Below are 17,009 nucleotides of genomic sequence, written 5' to 3'. Positions count from 1 at the left end.
TGATAAATGTGTCTCATGGACTAATTCCCATAGTCCAACAACATAATGAATAGTATAACTTAATGAAGATGATGACATTTGGATAATAATTTCCATATGATTAGATATCTGTCAATAATACGGGGATTACAGATGTAACAAGTTCGGAAAAAATGGCCTAGAAGTAGGCCTTACATCAACCAAGATAGGAAAATTTTGACAGAACTATGAATAGATCAAGACCTAACAGGTCTAAGATTTACAAAGATAGGAAATTATACCAAAGTTTTTACATAACCTAGGTTATATCCAAAAGATGAGTCGTTGAGATTTTATCGGCGACGAGAACTGCTATCATGAGTTCTTGATCCTGAAAGTAGACGTTCCATGTCCCTCATACGCCTGTCAGCTCTCACTTGCTGAGCTCGAAGTTCCCTCACTTTGGCTCGAGTTTCAGCAAGTTCCCTCTGCAGAACTGCATTGCGGACCAGAGTCCGTTCTTGAGCAGACTCTAGTTGGCGAATGCGGACGGTGTTGATGCCAGAGTTGACATCAATCTCCAAGACTCGATTGATAGTTGATTGACCCAGTATCGTGTTCCTAGAAATCCTACGAACCATGATGGGTAGGACCATGTCAGCAGATCCTCCCTCAGTGAGGTTGTAGAAACTTCTGTCTCCGTTGTAGGGAATGGGTTGACCCTGTTCCTGACTCCATCTATTCAAGTTAGTGGCCCACAAAGGTGTGGGTCCTTGAAATGCGGGACGGGAGTTCAGGTTTGGGTTTTGAGCAACTGGGGGTAGGTTGTTGACTTCAGGCTCCGAGTCAGAACTATCGGAAAAACCCTCAGCATGGTGATCGTCCAAAGGGATTGGGTGATCATCTTCTGGTTCTTCCTCTAGCCATCCAGCGTTGCCTTGGTTTGGGAAGTATGGATCGCCGTGGTGAAATCCAGCCATTAAAATCTACGCGAGAAAAGGGATATAAAAAATAGCTAAATAGACGAACTGACTAAGATAATTACAGTAAGACTAAATACCCCTATGGTATTACTTTATGGTTGTGTTGGTAAGTTTTTAGACTTGTTGCCACATCACAACCATTCTTGGGCATATGCTAATCACTCCTTGGACCAGCATAGTTGATCAGGCTATGCCATTCCCAAGACTGACCATATATCCCCAGGCTTACTTGTGATATTCAACAATCGTAATACTTTTGTTCTTGTCATTGTGACACTGATTTTAGTATGAATGCAGGCACGTATACTTACTTAAATATTTTATTATTTAGAAGTATAACTCTTAGACATAGTGTTTTAATCCCAATGTATTTATAGTTAGTATATCTTTTATGGGTTGATATACTATATTCACTATAAACAGAGCTCTGATACCAATCTGTCACACCCTAAAACCAAGAACGGCGGAAACGTTCCGGGGTGGAGGACGTCATGTACAGTATCACAAACAATGTAAAGTAGTAAACAAGCAACAAAATCATCCATTGCATTAAAATTAAGGTTTTAAAGAATGTGTGTTCTTTCAATGTAATAAGACACCAAAAATACAATCAAAATAAAAGACGAGTCTTGTCTGTGCTCTGTCTTCTCAAAACCTGGCCATCATACCTGTCTACTGGTGACCTGAGAATAGAAGTTATTTTGAAAGCAAGTATCAACCTAAAGCTGGTGAATTCATAAGTAATTAAGTGTCATTGTCTTGTTTTGGGAAAACTGTTATGAATGCCCTGTAAATCTTTTAAATGAAACAGTTGATGTAAGTAATGAAAAACCCTAGAAAATCCCTTATTTCCTACTAGTATGAAATGTAGTCTTCTACCAAGACCCGAATGTTTTGTAAGTAAAATGATTGTTTTTCCTTGCTATTGACTAGTACTTAAAGTACTTAGTCTAACTCCTCGTTTATGTGAATGTATCACCAAATAAAGTAACAGGAAAAATGTACTAATGTAATTGTTATCCTTTTGTACGAGGATTGACATGACATCGCGATTAGCGAAATGTATAAACTTTGAACATCCGTAGATTGTTCAGTTGTCCTCTGAAGCTGCAGCAGGGCGGAGGAAGGGTTAGTCCCGTAAAGGTACTCCTAATATAAGTATTAACCGTAGGCATCCGTAGATGTTCATCGACCTCTATAGCGAACAACAGGCCCGAGGAATGGTTAGTCCCGTAGAGGTACTCCTAGTATAAGTAATAATCGTAGGCATCCGTAGATGTTCATCAACCACTGGTGCTAACAGCTGGGATTCGGAATGGCTAGTCCCGTCTAGATATCCCGTTGAACTGGGATAGGCAGGACAATTTACATAGAAGGTACTAATAAACCATCCTAATGAATCGAGGTACAAGTATCCATGTAAATGTATACAGGAAAATGTATCTACGTAAAGGTACTCATATAATGTATTCATGTAAGGTACTCATGTAATGTATTCATGTAAGGTACTCATGTAATGTATTCATGTAAGGTACTCATGTAATGTATTCATGTAAGGTACTCATGTAATGTATTCATGTAAGGTACTCATGTAATGTATTGTATAGACTCATGAATAAACTGACTCTGATGTCATTCCTTGTAATAGGAATAATGTTTTGTATCTTCTAACTATCCCTATAATAGTTAACTGGAAGGTAATTGGTTGTTCAAGTAGGTTAAAAATGGTTTTGTAAAACATCTAAGAGTTTTGAACAATAAGTAGCAATGACTTGATGTCATTTTAATAAACATTTCAAAAGTAATACATTTGATAACAAAGTATTTTTAAGATAGAAAACCATTTCATGCATCACATTTTATAGTATGTGAAATCTATTGGATGAAAACGCAGTTATAAATACATATTAAAGATTTGATAACATGCTATTTTCTACTTGTATTCCCCCTATTAAAGCATTTAAAATCATTTAAACATTGGTTAAGGGGTATGAACTCACTTGTAGATGGTGGTTTGGATGTACTGAACGGTGTCGGATTGTTAGGTGTCAAGTGAGGAATTGTACACACACTATGATCCTAATGAACATATAATCACACATATATGCACCCAATTAGTCTTAAACTACTTGTAAATGTTAAGACATCCTAGAACATGACAAACACTTTATATAAGTGTTATAAGCCCTTAGGATTGCATCTAAGTTGTTGTGGGACAAGGCTAATGGGTTTAGGGTTCCAAAGGACCCTATACATGAGTTTACTCTCCAATAAACCTCACACAAGGAGTTTACGGTCGTAAAGCCTTGAGTTTATGGTCGTGAACTCCTAAACTTAATGTCATTTGGTGTTTTGAAGTTCTAAATGATCCCTAAAAGCATTCATACTTGGTGGATTAATTCTTGGAAGGGTTTAGGGCACTAATACACTCCTTTGAGGAGTTTACGGCCCAGAGGCCAATTCCTTTTGAGTTTACTGCCATAAACTCATATGGAAGGGGTGTTTTTATGCTTTCAAGTCCCAAGCTCATGTAGGATAGGTTCTAGATAATTATCTAAGGCTAATGAAGGCCTTAGGCACACATTGGTACCCTTCCTTGATGTTCACGGCCCAAGAACCATAACAATTGGAGATTAGGGCCGTAATCTCTCTTTGGGAGGGGTTTTTGATGTTTTAAGGTCCCTAAATTAACTAGGAATAAATAGAGGCTATTGTCCAAGGCTTTAGGAGTGATTAAGGCACTCTTTGGCCTTTGAGTTTGGAGTTCACGGTCCAAGAACTTCTTGGGCCGTGAACACCTAAATCTTGGTGTTCATGGTTGATTCATAGTCTTAAATACACCTACATACAAGCCTACGGTAGTTACTTAACAAGGGGAAGGGACTAGGCATCATTTAACCCTTATAAAAGGGTTTACTCCCCAAGATGTTCTTGGGCGGTAAACTCTCGAATCTTGCAGTTTTGCTATGTAATCTATGTTATTAAACACATTATACGCCATATAATACAACTAGAGAGAGGTACTCATGATTTGGGACGAAAACCCGAAGATCCGTGAGAGAGAAAATGGCTTTTCTCTAGTTGGAAATGTAAATAATGAATGAAAATGGTTCAGAATTCTATATATAGTCCTGGGATTTTTGGCAGAAAATATTTTATTCCCGAAATGAACTCTAATATAATAGAGTTTTGGAATAACAGAGTTGCACAAAACCCTAGTGCATCCACTCTCCTGATATCTCCTTAAATGTAAACCCTGAAATACTCAAACTTATACGGAAAAGTCTGATAATTTACTGTGACTGTTATAACTTCTATTGATTTGATAATGTTCGTACATAATGGAAATTTCGAGTTGTCACACCATGCGTACCTCATTGATTCACTTCCCTTGGCCACGAAAACCACCACTCCATTCGGAATATAACAACTTCCGACAAACATGGAGACCCTAGTCTCGCCCCTGGTTCGACCCCAGGCTTCCACAAGTCAAATATTAGGGCTACCCAAGCCTAAAACTCTTTTGCGTCAAGCTCTGATCAGAGAGCACTTCATCACAACATTCTCTCGCTGACTAGTGGGTACTACGGCTCCCCGTAGTATCACAACGTCCTCTCACTGAATAGTGAGTACTACGGCTCCCCGTAGCATCACCACACCCCTCACTAAATAGTGAGTACTACGGCTCCCTGTAGCATCACCACAACCTCTCACCGAATAGTGAGTACTACAGCTCCCCGTAGCATCACAACACCCCTCACTGAATAGTGAGTACTACGACTCCCCGTAGCATCACCTTAAGCTCTCACTGAATAGTTAGTACTACGGCTCCCCGTAGCATCACCACACCCCTCACTGAATAGTGACTACTACGGCTCCCCGTAGCATCACCACAACCTCTCTGCACCGACTCATTGAAACTGCAGCTCCCCGCAGTCTTACCGCATTTACTCTTACCACTTCACAATCTCATCCTCAGGTTGACACCACAATGCGATCATTAACTCATGCTCTGCGGCCCAGCATAGATAGGTACACACACACCCATCCAAGCTAAGCATCACTACTTCGGACAACCACCATCGTGACAAAGCCTCTTTTCCTCGATGCAATTCACATTCTCAAATAAATCCATTTGATGTCAATTAGCTGAAGGGCCCCCACCGGAACCATAGACACTTGATACACCACTCGTCCTCTCAACTCAAAACTCAAAATAATCCGAGATTTAGGACATTAAACTCGGATACCCTGGAATACCATTACAATGCCTCGCAGTGTCTTGACTCCACCACTGATCTCATATTCATGGCGCCATACTCAGATACCGCATTGCTTCCTCGAAATCTCGCAACTGATCTTTCTCTTGTGTCACTTGTAACCTCGGAATACTCCATCTTCCAAATTAAAACACGGAGAAATTGCTAACGACTCTGAACACGAAGATGACAATCCGAAACTTCCTCCTCTAATGCTCAAAGCTCATGCAAGAATACTCATAACGACCCTAAAGTTGGTTGCCCAATCAACTTATTCCCTTCCTATACTGCATATAATAGCCCATACTCTGAACCAGAAATTCTCAATCTCCGAACTAACCTCGCAAGCTAACCACCTCGAATTTACCATTTTAACCTTGAAGGATTCCTAACCACCACAAGGTCTCCGACCAACGGCCACTTACCGTGGAGACACTCATTCCTTCTCAAACACGTACCACATGCACTATCTCACTCTGTACCTCTCCTTGACCACCAATAACCCTCGTCTTAGGAATTCGCACCGCAGGCCTGTCTATCCAGTTCTCTAACCGCTCTTGAACAATTCTCTGATCTCCTCAAAAGTACCCGGTTCTCCCCTCACCAATTGGTTCGCCAACAATCTAACCCACAAACTGTTTTTACCAATAACACCACACCTACTTGGAAGGTGATACGCAATGCTTGATGATCTCCCTGATGGAGGTCAAGCAATTCCAAATACTCTGAATCTCCGATGAAATCCTCAGAAACTTCTCATCATGACTACCTCTAGTCATTCAGAATCTTGTACCATCCCACTACCAGACATCTCAACTGTCCATTCGTAACCCTGACTCTCAGTCTGAAAATAATGAACTAACATATTCCTCATCCTCGACTCTTCAACCAACGTTCCATCACGTGGGTTGTAATAAGAGTGGATTCATCGTTACCACACTCGATACAAATCAAAGACAATAACAGCCACCGCCCCAATATCCTCTTCTTGATTGTCTGCCACTGCAGCTAATACATGCCCTACTATGCTCAGATAGGGTGTATCCTTGTCCTTAATCATCTCAGTCCCCGCTGACAACCTGCTCAGGATCTAACATTACCTTTCGGCAGACATACTGCCCAAATACTATGATTAAAGATCGTAACCAAAGCTACCCCACAGGGCTCACCCCCAACCTTGGAAACCGAAAATCTCAATACCTCTCATGTTTCCCACAGGAACAAAAATAGCACCGCTCAGGTTACAGAAAATGACATCTCCACCATCGGCTGATTTCTCAACTCATGCCACAATCCTCCATAACTGCCATCTCTACTCATTCCTGAGTCTTGCGACTCCAATTGGCATCTCACCAACAATACCTCGGAGCTAACTCGATTTCCCTTTTAATGGATGCTCCACTAAAACTCGTTCATCATGGCCCTCTGGCCCCATACTCTTTCACATCTGATCTCGGTCTAACCAATCACCACGGAATAACTGGTAGAACCAATAACACTAACTGCCACGGGTCTTGGTACTCGAACCATGTGGCCACCTCTCGATCTGCTATGAATCATGGTACCCGAACCATGTTATCTCTTCTCAATCCGCTACGAATCATGGTACTCGAACCATGACATCACCTCTCGATCTGCTACAAATCATGGTACTCGAACCATGGAATCACCTCTCGATCTGCTACAAATCATGGTACTTGAACCATGAAATCACATCTCGATCTGCTACAGATCGTGGTACACGAACCATGAAATCACCTCTCGATCTGTTACAAATAATGGTACTCGAACCATGAAATCACCTCTCGATCTGCTGCAAATCATGGTACTCGAACCATGACATCACCTCTCGATCTTCTACTTCAAACCTCCGGAATGTTCCCTGTATCAAGTATGGGTCCTCTGCTTTCAGTAGTACGGGCCCATACTACCTGCCACATCCACCCATACTTTCCACACGGACCATCCCGGAGCCCCTAAGTAGCTGCTCAACCTTCTCAATCACCAACCCCGTCATGCGTGTTCGCTCCTCAGCTCTGTCAGCGTACTCATCTGACTAAGGTCACCCTTTCCTAGGCTCTTCCTAGGTTCTCACACTTCTCCACCATCAGCTGCTGAAGAACTCCTTATGATGCCAACCATCTACCTCCCGAATATCGTCATATTCACTTAGTATTTGACTCTCATCATCAAGAGTTCCACAAAGCACGAAGCAAGCAGCATTCGGGCATCGAATAATCTCTACCAACATGTAACACCACTCTAGGCTATTATCCTACTTGCTCTCCTCCTACACGTAGGATACCATCGAACTCAAGCGACTTCACCCCCACGTGGGCATCTAACTACCCTCTCAGTAGACTCTACAAATGCTCATCTAGGTATCTCTCCTAGATTACCCCTCTACTCAAATCCCTCTCTAAAAAGGATTCCTGCTGGATACTCTTACTCAGCACATACTCAAAAGCACATTACAGATAACAATATCTCCTAGGCTAAGGCATCACAAATCAGGCCACTCTAGTCCTAACATATGAAATACCTAGCTATATCTAGCATGCATAATATCTCATAGCATATCTCATAACACAAACGTAAGGGTATTTTGGGAAATCACCGTTCGGGCTTTGGCTGATTGTACACACTGCTCCTTCTCGTTTTCTCTTAGAAACTATTCTCCGCTTTAGAAAAATCATTTCTTTGAAATTTTTTCTCAAATCCTCAGTTTGAGTCTAGATTTACCCGCAGGCGCATCCGAATCCCTCAAACCAAGGCTCAGATACCAACTTGTAACACTGTAATTTTTCAAACAAATTTTTTTCATTTTAAAATCGCATACTTTTCATAACATTTTGAATGAAAATCTCGTTTATTCAAATTACAAAACACAACTCCATTAATAATCCAGGATCCTCAAAACATAACTCTTTCTCTAGTGTGTACAATCAATCTGGTGCCTTCTTGCGATCCTCTGAGATACCTGAAACACATATCACAATACACGGTAAGCACGAAGCTTAGTGACTTCTCCAAAATACCACATATAACACATATTAGCCACTCGAGGCTATAACTCTGTGGACCCTCTGGTCCTAGCTCTGAGGACCCTCTGGTCCTAACTCTGTGGACCCTCTGGCCCTAACTCTGTGAACCTTCCGGTTCTAACTCTGTAAACTCTGGAACATACACATCATAAATCACATAGAAATAATGCAGTGCATCACAGTCACATAAATAGCATACAAGATACTCTGTCACATTACTCTATTTACCATTCTAGGTAAAGTATAGTGAGAAGACTCACCTGACCAGCAGCAAGTAAATACCCCGCTCCCGAATCTCGAACTAGCCTCCGCCTAACACAAGGGATGAATATCTCTAAGTGATACTCTAATCACAACTCTAATGATCGAAGGTTATTATTCCTCTCTTTAACTCTTTGAAGTGGATAAAAGACCTTTTTACCCCTCCATGGTCTCTACTACTTATGTTGATCAAAGCCCCAAAGTCAACATAAGTTAAACTCGCGTCAACAGTCCATTTTTGACCCGACTCATCGAGTACACCCTTGCGACTCGTCGAGTCCACTTACTTTCCTCAGCAATCTCGTGGCAGTCCAGCTCAGCTCGTCGAGTTGACCCCCAACTCGTCGAGCTATCGCCTAATTCAGTTCCTTGGGACAAACCCTAACCAACTCGTCGAGTTGGCTCATCGACTCGGCGAGTTCATTCAGACCAAATGTTCATTCAGACGATTTAAGGCAGATTTATCACCGCAAACACTAGATCTACCATCCTGAGGGTCGATCGTCACGTAAAGCTACAAGCTTTACATTTAAACATGGCATATAAAGCTTATAATGCTAATATATATCTAAAAAGGATGATTAACCACAATAACTCTTCTATGGTTAACTAAAGCTATAATCTCTGGACTCTCTGGACCTCACAAGGTCCAGATCTGAAGTCTAGGCCTCATGAGAGACTTTATGCATACAAAGTCACAACAATGGTGGAAGAAACCCTAATCTTCCATATCTACAAGATCTAAGCAAAATAACAAGAAAGGTGCAAGATTTTACCTCTTACTCAAGACCTTGCACAAAGTTACACCAGATCCACTGATTTTCTAGCTCTCTTGATGGGTGATCTCCTCTTCTCCTCAAGAGATGCACTTGTTTACTCCAAGTTTTAGCTTCTAAGACTCTCATGGCTCTCCATACATGTTTAGGGTTTGCTCTCAAGGAAGGTTAGCCGCAAATGAGGGTATAAGTTCCTTTAAATAGGCCTCAAACCCGGGAAATTAGGGTTTCTCTACCCAACACCTACTCGGCGAGTCCCTCCCCTGACTCGTCGAGTCCATTCATTAAATTCACGCTGTCAACTCGACTCGACTCGGTGAGTTGGTCCCTCAACTCGTCGAGTCCCTCCTCAAATCTCAAGATTAGCATACACGATAATGTCCCTGGAAATCCGGATGTTACAATTGTTTTATGCAATATTGGTAAATTAGAAGTCAGTTTGCTTGGGCAAGCAAAGGTTAAGTGTGGGGTATTCTGATATGTACGTATGTATGTATGTATGTATGTATATATATATATATATATATATATATATATATATATATATATATATCATATCTTAATATTTTAGCCATTATTATTATTATTTAGAACTAAAAGGTACTCATAATGGTTAAATTTATGTTTTACAACTATAATCGTTGCTAGCACGGAAAAGACATAAATGGAGCGGAAATCGGGCTGAAGAAAAAAAAGAACAATTTGGCTGAGGGTAGCCACTACGCCCAACATAGTGGGACTTACGCCCAACGTAATGACAAGATTAAGACTACGCCCAACGTAGATAACATTACACCCAACGTACTAGGCTGGTGTCCGGAAATCCTAATCGCGATGAGTTTCTTGGTACGCCCAACGTACATTTAGATATGCCTAGCGTACGTAAGTCGGTTCCAAAGCTTATAAAAAGTGATTTTCGGACAACCAGAGAGGAGAACTGGGATACCATCGATCCTTAGTCGACAAGTAACTTATATTTGGCCGTATTGATGGTCTAGAAGACGGTTGGAAGGCTGTTAAGTTGACAGAAGTGAAGATCTAATGGATTAGAGAGCGGATTCATGTCAGTAATCATGTGGTTTGTTATCGTGAGCATTTTTACCATTCCATTGTGACGAATTTATGTGTTTCCTTTCTGATTTAGGTGTAAAAACCTTTTACTTTGTGTTTATGATTGAATGAACCTTTGAATTTATGGTTTAATTGCTATTTGGATTATTTAGTTTTATTTAATTTATTTTTTCATGTTTGATTAAAGATCCGTATGTGTTAAAGATTGTTACTTTGTTCCTTATTGTTGAATTGGTAGAGTTTAGATGGCCATCTCAATGTGTCAATTCGAATCATAGTTGTCCGGTGACCATTGGAGATTCTGACTAGTGTTTTGACTAAAACCTAGGGTTAGGAAATGAAGTTGTGAACTTTAATGTGTGTGCATGAATAGAATGACCATTCTCTGCATGATTTAACTCCTATGACCATTAGAGTTAAATAAGATCAAATCTTGCTTAATATGAACCAAATACTGATTTTCATGGTTGTTTGTTCACCTGATCAATGAATTAATAGTTGTGTTGAAATCAAAGGATTAGTAGTCATGACAATGACACTAGTCATAATAGGAATCGGTGAATAATGAATAAGTATCCATTATATCGGTTGTTAGCCATTAATTTGAGAAGCAATTTATCTAAACCGAAGTACCTAAAGAGATTTATCTTCGAGTCAGTTTATTGATGTGACAACTGGAAAATTTCATGTAAGCAGGGTTTAAAATGTAACTATGTATAAGTACAACCACAATGTAACCTTGTTGCAATAAAATTTTGAAAGCCAAAAAGGAATTATTTGTATAAGCATATATGTATGTATATATGCATACTTTGAAAATCATGTTTGTAGTAAACACTTAAAAGTCAAACAAAACCAAATAGTTGGAACATAAATCATGAATTTAAAACATTACTTTATAGGTTATCGTAGTACCCCACCCACCTTGTGATTTCGGTTGTATGGAGGCCGAAATCACCAACCTAGAACACCCTAGGCCAAAAATACCTAAGATCCAAACCACTAAGACCGAAATCAACATGTGTGTAAGGATTAGGATCGAAATCACATGGGTACAAAGTGATTTCGGTTATTCCTTGGCCGAAGTCACCCATGTGATCCTTCCTAAGGTGATTTTGATGGTAATAAAGAGAAAAGAGGAGTTTGACTTTATGACTTGATGTATTCACCCATTTCACATGCAAAATTCGGCAGCATCCTAAGCAAACCTCCAACAAATAAATATATTATCCAATAGGTAACTAAGCAAAAGTCATATCACTTATCCTCATTATATTGAACGAAATCACCCCTAAATCATCCACCATTTCCCTTTACAACTTCCAGTTAACTCCAAATTCTCTCCAAAAGAAAGCCAAAATCTTCCAAGTTCAAAATTCTTCAAGTGTGTCCTTAGAATTTGGTAAGTATTCCTTCAACATCTAGTGTATTTATACACTTTTATGTTAGTTTCATCACATTTATACACATTATTATGTGTTAAAACTCTTAGGGTAACATCATCTTAAAAGAGTTCATCAACCCCCCATTCAAGAGTTTAGGCTTGGGAATCTTCACACCATCTCCTCAAACAACCCACAAATCCACTCAAGGTGAGTTCATACCCCCACATTCTCGAGATTTCCAGGTTTTAGGGGGCGGGGGGATACAGGTCAAAAATTGTTTATCACACAAATACGTGCATGTATCATCTTTATGTTAAAGTATAAGTCATTATTTGCACAAGATGTGATTATTACTAGCTTTGGTACAAATATTTGTGATATATTAGTTCAAATGCAAAACCAAAAAAAACATGATCTATCTTATAAAAATCATGAGAAAATTTATGATTTGCAAAACTATAAGGTTTTTTTGGAAACTTTTTACCCAAATATAGTTTTTTTTAACAAAAAGGATTACATTCTAGTCATTTCACTATTTTGTGAGTTACAACCAAAAAATAGTTTTTGAGTACAATGTAAAAATATTATTCATAAATGTACAATGTAATTATTATTATTCATCAATGTAATGGTTGTAATGATTTGATCTATATTATTCAATTGTTATGATACTGTACATCAAGTCATCCGCCCCAGATGTTTCTGCCGTTCTGGTTTGGGGGTGTGATAGATTGGTATTAGAGCATTGTTTATAGTGAACTAAGTATATCAAACCATGTAAGATATACAAATATAAATACAATGGGGCTAAACACTCTGACTAAAACTATACTTTAAAATATAAGTATTTTATAAGCGTATTAATGCATGCATACATACTGGGACAGTGTCGTAATAAGAGACATATAAAAGTATTTAGATAAGTTAAACACTGCGATTAGGCCTGGGCAGATATGTAATCATATCTAGGATAAATATAGACTGATCAACTATATTTATACGAGATATGACCAACATATGTTTAGGACTGGTCGCGGTGGGTAACGAATCTAAAACTTACCCTAAATACCAAGAAACCCTAGAATCAAACATAAAGATTAAAATACTATAGGAGTATTTTAGAATACTAAAAGATCATACACTTAAGTCTTTCATGTATTTCTCACATCTCCATTCTTGGACAAACATCATGACGGGATTTCACATGCCCAGAGACCCCTATTTCCCTAACCAGGGAAATCGTGGGTAGATCGAAGAGGATCTCGAAGAGAATCCTGAGGAACTAATGGAAGAAGAACCTGAGGAAGAATCTGAAGAGGATCCCGAAAAGGATCTAGAGGTGGAGGAAGAAGATGAGGAAGAGGAAGAGGAGGACTCGGACGTAGAGTCCAATGTCATAAATCCTCCTTACGTCGCCCGAGTTCCCGCACACCGCTTAGGCTATCATGGACCCATGCCCCGTTGGGCGGAAGACTTGGAGAGGTGGGCCCTACCTTTTATGGTACATCGAATCTAACACCTTAGAGATCTAACTAGGGCATCAGCCAATCAGATCATGGAGCTAGGAGCCGCTACAGAGGCCGCTGACGCACATACTCGATTTTTGGAGAGAGACTACCCTCGGACATGTCACCTCATTGACAGCCTCTATGAGGACCTTACTACCGCTTGGATGGAAGTGGGAGAGTATCAGGAGAGGCACACGACTCTTGAGGAGAGGGTGATTGCAGCCGAGCATCGGATAACAGAGTTACAAGGTACCTCGACTTCATCCTCTAGCCCACAGGAGACTACCCGCCATGAGTAGGGCATGTACTACTCATATGCTGTTTTTATGTATGAGTAAGAGTTAGTGCTACTCTTTCATTAAGACCTTCTTAAAGTTCAATTTTCATGAAACTATGTACTGGAACCATATTATCAATGAAATGGGTTATGTATTTTATTTCATTGGATGTTGCTATTTGTTATGCAATTATTTACTTGATATAGTAAATTCCACTTATGAATTGCTTGCAAATTTCAATAACAACAAGACTTGATACATACACAAACAAGGCATTCCATTACTATAATGCCCGATTCATAACTCTTCTAAAAAACTTATCATCATTCCACCTTTAAACTTTATGGCAGAAGTATGCCACCAAGGAAGTCAAACAAGCACAAGAAAAACATACCAATAGCTCCACCACCACCACCACCCCCACAAATGGATTCCGTTGTGTTCCAGGCATCCGTAATAGCTAATGTGGTTGCTGCTATGGCCCAAATTAGTAGCAATAGCAACGGAGGTGGAAACGAGACTGAAACTTCCAATCAAGGAGAAAACAAAGGGCACCCACGGATGTGCTCATACAAAGAATTCACGAACTGTAAACCATGGACGTGTCATGGTGACAACGGAGTTGTTACTCTTACGAGATGGTTCGAGAAAACTGAGCCCATCTTTGAAATTTGCGCCTACCTAGATGAGTTCAAGGTCAAGTATGCCGCATGTACATTTGTGGACTCAGCCTTGTTGTGGTGGAACAACTATGTTAAAACTCTGACTCTAGCGGTTTCCAACTCCATGAGTTGGGAGGACTTGAAGACTATGATGCTCGGGGAATATTGTCCACGGAGCGAGATGCAAAAGCTCAAACAAGAACTGTGGGATCACTCCATGAAGGGTTGTGATATTACTAGATACACCTCCCGATTTAAATAATTGGCAACTTTGTGCCCGGGAATGGCCACTCTTAAGGCCAAGAAAGTGGAACGTTACATTTGGGGGCTATCCCCTCAAATCCAGGGGATGGTCATATCTACCAACCCGAGCACCCTCGACAGTGCCAAGTGCCTGGCACAAACTCTTGTCGACTAGGGAGTTCATCAAGGCATTATAACCCCCACACCCGAATAGCCAAAAGGGGGTGACCGCAAGAGGAAGTTATGGAACAAAAAGAAAATCCAACCCGTTCAAACTCGGCCAAGAAACAACAAACGGTGACCGTCCATGACATCACCGCCCCTACTGCCCCTGCACCAGCTAAGCAATATGCTGGAACTCTTCCGAAGTGCGACAAGTGATATTACCACCACCATGGTGCTTGCCAGGATAGAAAATGTAACAACTGCAACAAGAAGGGACACACCGCTCATTAATGTAGAGCACCGACACAACATGCCACCGAAGCCGCTAATGATGGGGTGAGCCGCGCCTGCTATGGTTGTGGTGAAACCGGACATTTCAAGAAGGACTACCCGAAGGCACAAAACATAAATGACGAACGTGTGGGAAGGGTTCTAGTGATAGGTCATGAAGAGGCTATGAGGGATCCCACCGTGGTTACTGGTACATTCCTCCTAAACAACTCATATGCATGCATACTATTTGATAGTGGTGCGGAGAAAAGCTTCATGAGCCACCAGTTTAAACACTTACTCAAACAGAAACCCTAAACACTAAATGAAACATTCACCATAGAAAAGGCCAATGAAAAAATAGAAAGTACTAAAAATATATTCGTAGGGTGCACACTAACTCTAAACAACCATTCTTTGCAAATCGACCTGATGTTGGTCACTATAAGTAGCTTTGACATTATCATTGGCATGGATTGGTTAAGTTGTCACCTTGCCAATATTATGTGTTACGAAAAGGCCGTTTGCCTTAACTTACCAAATAACGAAACTCTCGTTATTTATGACGACAAACCCGACATGAATCTACAAATCATCTCCTACATCAATGCTCAAATATCTACGTAAAGAATACCATGCCTTCTTAGCCCATGTCGTCGATAAGAAAAAAGAAGTGAAAGACATCAAGGATATTCTCGAGGTCTGCAACTTCTCTGATGTATTTCCAGAAGACCTTCCGAGAATCCGACCCGTATGCCAAGTTGAGTTTAGAATCGACTTAATCCATGGAGCCACCCCTATAGCCAAATCACCATACCGCATACACTGGATGAAATGCAGGAACTGTCCAGCCAACTGAACGAACTGCTGAGCAAAGGATTCAACCAACCAAGCTTCTCACCCTGTGGAGCACCAGTCTTATTCATGTAAAAGAAGAACAGATATTTTCGCATGTGCATAGACTATTATCACACCCCCAAACCAAGGATGGAGGAAACGTCCGAGGGTGGAGGACTTCATGTATAGTTTCACAACAACGAGTATAATAGTGCCCAAAGTAAATACAACCATCATAAATATAATTGAAAAAGTTATACAATAGTATGTGTTTACATGTTTTGCAATCAATTACACTTATGATAAAAAAAATGAAATGTTTGACGATTTAATGTCCCATCCTCAAAAGCGGTTGATTTCCTGTTTCACTGAATTCTTGAGAATACAAGTAGTTTGAAAGCGTCAACAATTAAGTCGGTGAGTTCATAAGAGTTTTATTTGAGAAAGAAGTCGTTTTCCTTGTAAAAAGCGATAGAATATGATTCCATAAAATTTAATATTTTCCTATGTTATACAATAATGTACCCTAGAAAGACCCGTAGATTCCTTCTATAACCACCCAGTGTATATACGTTATATAAAATTTAAGTTAAATAAACAGTCGAATATAATGGGTCTGCCCTAGGTCCACAACCAAACAAGGAACAGGAAGTAAGGTGGGCCCACTAATTCTAGGTCGATTGCGACTAGATTCTTATATAACTCTAGCATATACACTTAGCAATTATAGTTGAAGTCTAACGATTTTGGATGAAATGTAGTTTTGATAGAAATATGTTTCCAAAGAAAATCCAATATTTTCCTTATAAAAGTCATGTAGTCCTAGTTATTAAGACAGAGAATATGTGTGTGTTTTGTGCTTATAATGTTCATAATGGAATGTGTTTCCAAAGAAAATCCAATATTTTCCTTATAAAAAGTTGTGTAGCCTTAAGCGTCAAGACCGAGAATATACAAGTATTTTTCCATACTTAAAGTAATTCATGCAAGTTTAAATCGACATAAACTCGTTTAAATTATGAGTAAAACCCATTTTCAAAGTAGAATTTTTCATGTAAACTTGAAAGATCGTTAACTCCCTATGTGAGTTGCTATAACCATACTACGACAGAATAACCTGCTTGCGACGTTCTTCAGGCGTTGGAATCGAAAGGACATTTGTCACCACCGATCGGCCGGTCGGACTTATGCAAGCAACATGGGTGTGGGTTGTCAATCCCAATATAAATCTATACACAAATATCACGCTCTCCCTTCAAGAGACTCTGGTTATAACTAATTTAGAATTTTCTGTGGTACTTAAGAGTAC

This window comes from Lactuca serriola, chromosome 6 (assembly GCF_051521515.1).
Source record: "Lactuca serriola cultivar US96UC23 chromosome 6, Lser_US96UC23_V15, whole genome shotgun sequence".
Lineage (NCBI taxonomy): Eukaryota > Viridiplantae > Streptophyta > Magnoliopsida > Asterales > Asteraceae > Lactuca > Lactuca serriola.
This window is presented reverse-complemented; position numbering follows the sequence as displayed.